Source organism: Mobula birostris, chromosome 5 (assembly GCF_030028105.1).
Source record: "Mobula birostris isolate sMobBir1 chromosome 5, sMobBir1.hap1, whole genome shotgun sequence".
Lineage (NCBI taxonomy): Eukaryota > Metazoa > Chordata > Chondrichthyes > Myliobatiformes > Myliobatidae > Mobula > Mobula birostris.
In genome coordinates, this window is record NC_092374.1 from 38728721 (window position 1) to 38735444 (window position 6724).

The window sequence follows — 6724 nt, forward strand, 5'->3', positions numbered from 1 at the left end:
TCCTCGCTCTGAGGGTGGTGCGACTGTGGGACAAGGTATCAGTGAAAGTGGTGGATGTGGGTTTGATTGCAACTTTTAATTGAATGTTAGATAAGTAAGATGATGGGAGGTATATGGGGGCTATGGTGCAAGTGCGGATGTATGGAATGAGAATAACAGTTCGGCATGTACTAGATGGGCCAAAGGGCCTGTTTCTGTGCTTAGTACTCTAGTTTTATTATGCTTTTGCAGGACTAGCGGGGCACTGTCTACGCCACCCCAAGCTACCTGCCAGCCTAGTCATCATATGGGAGCCCAAGCACGGGAGGATGAACCCTGAGCGCCCTCCCAAGGCTATGGTCAACACGCTCCTAGAAGACAGCGGCGCGGCTAATGTAGATGAACTGAACACACTGATGAGGGAGAGGGAGAAGTGGAGAGTCCGTCATCGTGCCCGACGCTGGCCCCCTAGGCCTGAGTCGATGCAGTAGTAGTAGTAGTTTGCAGGAAGCTCATGTAAAACACTGCCCAGAACACACCTTTTCTTCCAAAAATTTGGTGTCAATTTTTTTTGATTGCTACACTTTGGAATATTTTCTATTAATTAAAAACATCTTCAAAAACAAAGCTGGCACATCTACAACCTAGTCTTTCAATTTTGTTGATAGGCCAACTATGGCCCATCAATGTCTTACGAGGGGTGATTGATAAGTTTGTGGCCTAAGGTAGAAGGAGTCAATTTTAGAAAACCTAGCACATTTATTTTTCAACATAGTCCCCTCCTACACGTACACACTTAGTCCAGCAGTCATGGAGCATACGGATCCCTTCTTTGTAGAAGTGGTCCACCGCAGGGGTGATTGATAAGTTTGTGCCTACTTTCTGCATTATCACTCAAAGATTTGAACTGCACGTGTATATAACGAGAGCATCTTGGACCTCCAGGTGGTCCATAGCAGGGGTGATTGATAAGTTAGTGGCCTAAGGTAGAAGGAGATGAGTTATACCACTCTCATTACATGTATCTGCAGTTCAACTCTTTGAGTGAAAATGCAGAAAGTTTGAAGTTAATAACTCATCTCTTTCTTGCTTAGGCCACAAACTTATCAATCACCCCTGCTGTGGACCACTTTTGAGGTCCAAGACGCCGACTTCTACAAAGAAGGGATCTGTATGCTCCACGACCGCTGAACTAAGTGTGTAAATCTAGGAAAAATAAATGTGCTAGGTTTTCTAAAATTGACTCCTTCTACTGTAGGCCACGAATTTATCAATCACCCCTCATATATTTAACTTCCAAAGTACACTTTGACCTCTCTGCCTTACTTTTCTCTGTACCTCTGCTTTATTTCTCTAAATACATTTGGGCCCAATGAAGGATTGCTTTTTTTTTTAATCATCTTCTTTACAATGCTATTGGTAATTTCACTCATGTCCCTCTGTCTCTCAGTTTAAAATCTATAAATTTATTGTATAGATCCTTGAACTATTCTAAAATGTTATGCATTGAACTCCTTAAATCAAATAGTCATCTCATATAAGAAGACACTTCCAGGATCTCACCCTCCATTTTGATTTTTACAAAGAATTTGCCAAATGCACACAGAGTTGCTTCATCAAGTTTTAAAAAGATTTAGTTACTTGGTTAAGTGTGCTTGTGCTTGCACTTGCTGGGCCTGACTTTTTGTATCAGGTTTAAGGGTCAAAGTTCTCAGTGTTTAGTAGATACAGATTACAAAACTCACAATAAAGCAACACCAATGGATTGATAAGCTCAAAGTGCATCTGTGGGGGAAAAATATATATTGATTGGCCAAATAGAAAGCTCATTGGCTGTGAATTAATTGCTGAGGTGTAGAGTTATACAAGAAATGTGGTTATACTGGAGGTGACTTGGAACAGGTATGTTGCACCTGCAAAACCTGTTTAATTCCAGTTGCCTAGCCTAAAGTTGAAATCTAAATGGAAATTTAATTATAAATCCTATAAACTCATCCAACAAAATCAGGAACTGACAGATGCAGTGAACTCTAATGAAACTAGAAGTAGAACAAACTGACAGCTAAAGGGGAAATGCCCAATCCTTAAATGGATCTGAGCACAACAGCTGAAAGATAAACCATCAAATTACATCTAAAATATACCTATTCTTCTTAAACCCAAAACAATTATTTATACTATACTTTGAGTGATCATGAACAATTCCTTAAAGAACTGCAGATCTTCAGCTGCTGATAGGTTGAGTGTGTACTATGTGGTTTTCTTTGTCCCCAAAAATACCTGACATAACAATTTGCATGTTTAAACAGCATCCCAACTTTTCTTTAGAAAATGGGCAGCTCTCACATTTACAGTAACATTGCAATTGCTATAAAATTGAAGAAAAATGTAACACTGTTTGTTCAAAAATATTTCCATTTATATCAATTGGTAAAAATAATGCTCCAAATGCTAATGCAAAATATTGAAATGATTTTTTTCACAGCTATGGAAAAAAATTGTTTCTCATACAATACAGTCATAGAGTACGGAAAGAGTCCCTTGAACCCATCAGGTCTATCCCAGTCAAGATCCCCATCTAAACTGGTATCATTTGACAATTTTTGGCCCATAACCCTCTAAAGCAGGGGTTCTCAACCTTTTTATGCCATAGACCCCTACCATTAACCGAGGGGCCTGTGAACCCCAGTTTGGGAACCCCAGCAGTCTAAACCTTTCCTATTCATGTGCCTCTTGTTCTGGCAGCTCATTCCATATACTGTGTACTCTGGTGAAAAAGTTGCCCTTCAGTTTCCTATTAAATCCTTCCCCTCTCACCTGAAACCCATGTCCTCCTGTTAGTGATTCCCCAACCCTTTGGGAAAAAAGGCTATGCACATTGACTCTCTCTATGCACATGATTTTATACACCTCCATAAGTTTACCCCTTATTCCCTGATGGTGCATTGAAAAAAGTCCCAACCTGTTCAACCTCTCACTTCCCTGAGTCCAGGAAACATCCTTGTAAATATCCAGCTTAATGGTTTATTTCCTACAGTAGGGCGACCAAATTGGACTTAATATTTCAAATGTGGCCTCACCAACGTCTTGTACAACTGCAACATAATATCTCAGATTTTACTATGTACTTCCTTTGTTAGCCATGTTTATCTACCCCTGCCATTTGAGAACTTCTTCCTCTATGAGACTTATTTATTCTGATTAATAAATTTACTTTGACTTATTGCGGTGTCACAATAATCCTGATAATCTGTCGTAATCACAACTTTGTAGCTTCCATTAGACTATTGGATGATGCTCACACAAATAACCCAACATACTTTTTATATTGCTGTATTATTCAGTATTTACACAGTACAGTATTTACAGCGTATTGTAAAATTTCCAGTAAACTTGAGTAGTTTAGAATATTCGGAAAAGATGCATAGCAAACGTTCTCTAGTGAGGCAGATGCTGAAGAAAGAACAATGAGATAACATTAATAGAAAATCAGATGGCTGACAAGGAAGAAGCTGTTCCTGAATTTGGGCTATAAGTGGTTTAGAGAAATAAAGTTTGCTTTAGTGGTTTCAAGCGGCCTACCAAGTAAATGTGTATAGTTAGGTAGCAGGTCAGAGTTGCACTTAATTGGTCAAGCAACATCTACAGGGACACAGTTAACATTTCAGTTCAAGGATGCTTCTTTACAACGCTTTGTGTCAAATCCATTGCTGCTGCTTAACTGTCTGAATGATTACCAAAATTTGCTTTTGTTTTAGGTATCCAATATCTGCATGCATTACGATAGTTTGTGAAGATGGTCAAACACAAACAGGAGGTTGTGAAGTCTCAGAGTGGAAATTTTGGAACTGGAATCGAAACAGAAGTGAAAGGTTTGTAGGCAGAGAGCAAGCTGCTGAATCCAAAGCAACGGCAGAGATCAATACAGTTTGGCACCAGCGGTGTCACAGGAGTTGCCAGTCAGTATTGTGCTCAACATAGGACTACCTTCGGGACTCTAGCTCTGGATTTTTCCTCGGGATTTACTCTCGAAAACTTCCCCATGAGTGGTGTGACGAAAGAGGGTTACAAAAGTACACATAGCCTAAGATGTTAACTGTCCTGTGCTAGTACCAGTGGGATCAACAGTTGATCTGCCACTGTCTTCAGGAGAGAGATAAGTAAGACAATGGAGCAGCATTTGGAAATGTTAATGAAGAGACGAGAGAGTTTAACAGAAGGAGACACCGGTCTGAGTATTGTCAAGACCGGCTCCTTTTGAACCCTGAACTGTTGAAGTGTGATGGACAGGCGATACCCCAGCAGGGGGATAAAAAGGGGCAGGTTCGCTAAGACACCACACACGACACCACGAGGTAACGAGACCCTGGAAGCGGTGTGCCCCCACAAGTCGGTGGGAGTTTTTGAAGGCCTGATTGCAGGACCAGCCAAAGGCGCACAGGGTGGAAAGATTCGGTCGGCGGGAACCTGGTGTGTGTCCGCCCTTGCCTGGGTGCCAGGTTCACCGCGGAGGAACAATCGTATCTGAAACAGAGGGGTCACAGTCGGTGACCTCAGAAGACATTACAAAGGGCTCGCCCGAAAGCTGACTGCGAGGAATATCGAAGGTCTATTTGGAATCCGATTTGCATATTCATTCGTTCTCTCTCTCTCCAACAGCACGACGGCGATTACTGCGAACTGAACTAAACTGAACTCTGTCACTTGTGACTGATCATTTTACCCCTAGACTGCGATAGAGCTTGATTGACCCTATTATCCTAGTTCTGGGTACATGTGTGTTTATTCATTGCTAACCTGTTGCATTTATATCCTTATGTTTAGAGTACTGTGTTGCTTATTTCTTTAATAAAACTTTCTTAGTTCCAGTAATCCAGCCTCCAACTGAATGGTCCATTTCTGCTGGTTTGGCAACCCGGTTACGGGGTACGTAACAGTGGGTATAGCTGCAAAGGCAGTGTAAGTCTGAGAGCAGTGTCTTCCTTCTCCTAGGTAAGCTGCCAAACACAGCTGGTGAGGCCCATCTGCTCGAAGCAATGATCTTAAGGCACCAATAACCCAACTTTTCCCCTTCTCCCATCAGTAGAAACAGCTTTGCCAGGCTTAGTAACTAAGCCACTTGTGAAGGCCAGGCACTGGACTTGGTTGTCAGAGGCCTTTTGAGATGAACATGATTGGGAGCATTTAAGAAGTACTGGGAGCTTATCCCCACTGTCATCCCTGTCCCCTCCCTCCCAATCTATGAAAGCCTTAGGAACCAACGCTTCTTCTTATGAAGGCCAGTACCATTTGACTTAGCTGCATGTTTGCTGGTGATTAGTAAAGGGTGGAGTTCCTGTTCTACACCAACATTTCCCAATTTTGATAAAGTATTTAAACAGTGAAACACTAAATACTTGATCAAAATTAATAACTTTACATTTAGCCACATCATATTGTATGTGTTTTCCAACTAACTGAACTTGTGTAAACTCCCTTAAAGCTTCTGCATTTTCTTCGGCACTCAAGGCTGGTTTCTTGTCATTGACAAACTTTACATACAGTTCCTTCATCCAGATCACTGATATCATGAATAGCTGTTCCTCATTCATCCCTGTAGTACATAACGGTTGGTGCTTGCAACCCCAAAAATATGTTCGCATTGATACCCATGTCAATTTTTAAGCTGTGCCTGTCTATTTATTACTCAATCTCATATGCTTCATTAGAAAATTTGAATATAGGAGCAAGGATGTCTTGATACACTTATACAAAATAATGGAGCATATCTCTTGTGAGAATTTAGTCCGAGACCTTCATATTTTCAGGAAGCCTTTACTAAGAGCCCAGGGCATTTCACATTTCAATTAGAAAAGTCAAAACATGGGAAGATATTTGGCCTAATCACAAACAAGTGAAAGTCTGCAGATGCTGAAAATCCAAGCACACACACAAAATGCTACAGGAACTCAGCAGATCAGGCAGCATCAATGGAAAAGAGTGAACAGTCAACACTTGGGGCAGAAACCCTTCATCAGGACTGGAGAAAAAAGAGAAGTCAGAGTACGAAGGTGGCAGGAGGGGAGGAAAGGAAGAAATGCAAAGCAGGAGGTGTTAAGTGTAACCGGAAGAGAGAGGGGTGAAATAAAGAGCTGGCAGGTCAATTGATGAAATAGATAAATAGAAAGGGGAATCTGGTAGGAGAGGACAGAAGGCCATGGAAGGAAGGGAAGGGGAAGGAGCACCAGGAGGTGATGGGCAGGTAAGTAGATAAGGTGAGAGAGGAAAATCGGAATAGGGAATAGTGAAGGAGGGGGGATATGGGGAGGCCAGTTACCGGAAGTTCAAGAAATTAATGTTCATGCCATCAGGTTGGAGGCTACCCAGACAGAAAATAAGGAGGAGTTTCTCCAACCTGAGTGTGGCCTCATCGTGTCAGTAGAGGAGGCCATGGACTGACATGTTGGAATGGGAATGGGAAGTAGAATTAAAATGGGTGGCCACCTGGAGAACCGGCTTTTTCTGGCGGATGGCGAGCAGGTGCTCGGCAAGGTGATCTCCCAATCTATGTTGCATCTCACCAATATACAGGAGTTCACACTAGGAGCACCAGGTACAGTAGATGACCCCAACAGACTCACAGGTGGAGGAGCAACACCTTGTATTCTATCTGGGTAGCCTCCAACCTGATGGTATAAGCATCGATTTCTTGAAGTTCAGGTAATTAAGTCCCACCCCCACTGTCCCTCACCATTCCCATTTCCTT

At 42.0% G+C, this 6724-nt stretch overlaps 1 protein-coding gene across 3 annotated transcripts in view; it reads left to right on the forward strand.

Moving 5' to 3' along the window:
• Positions 1 to 4798, forward strand: part of gfm2 (GTP dependent ribosome recycling factor mitochondrial 2) — a 79882-nt gene extending 75084 nt beyond the window's left edge. For all 3 annotated transcript variants that reach the window (XR_011885987.1, XR_011885985.1, XR_011885988.1), the window contains one exon: positions 3738 to 4798. The gene's annotated coding sequence lies outside the window, so the exon portion shown is untranslated. The remainder of the gene's footprint in view (positions 1 to 3737) is intronic.
• Positions 4799 to 6724: the final 1926 nt, after the last annotated feature.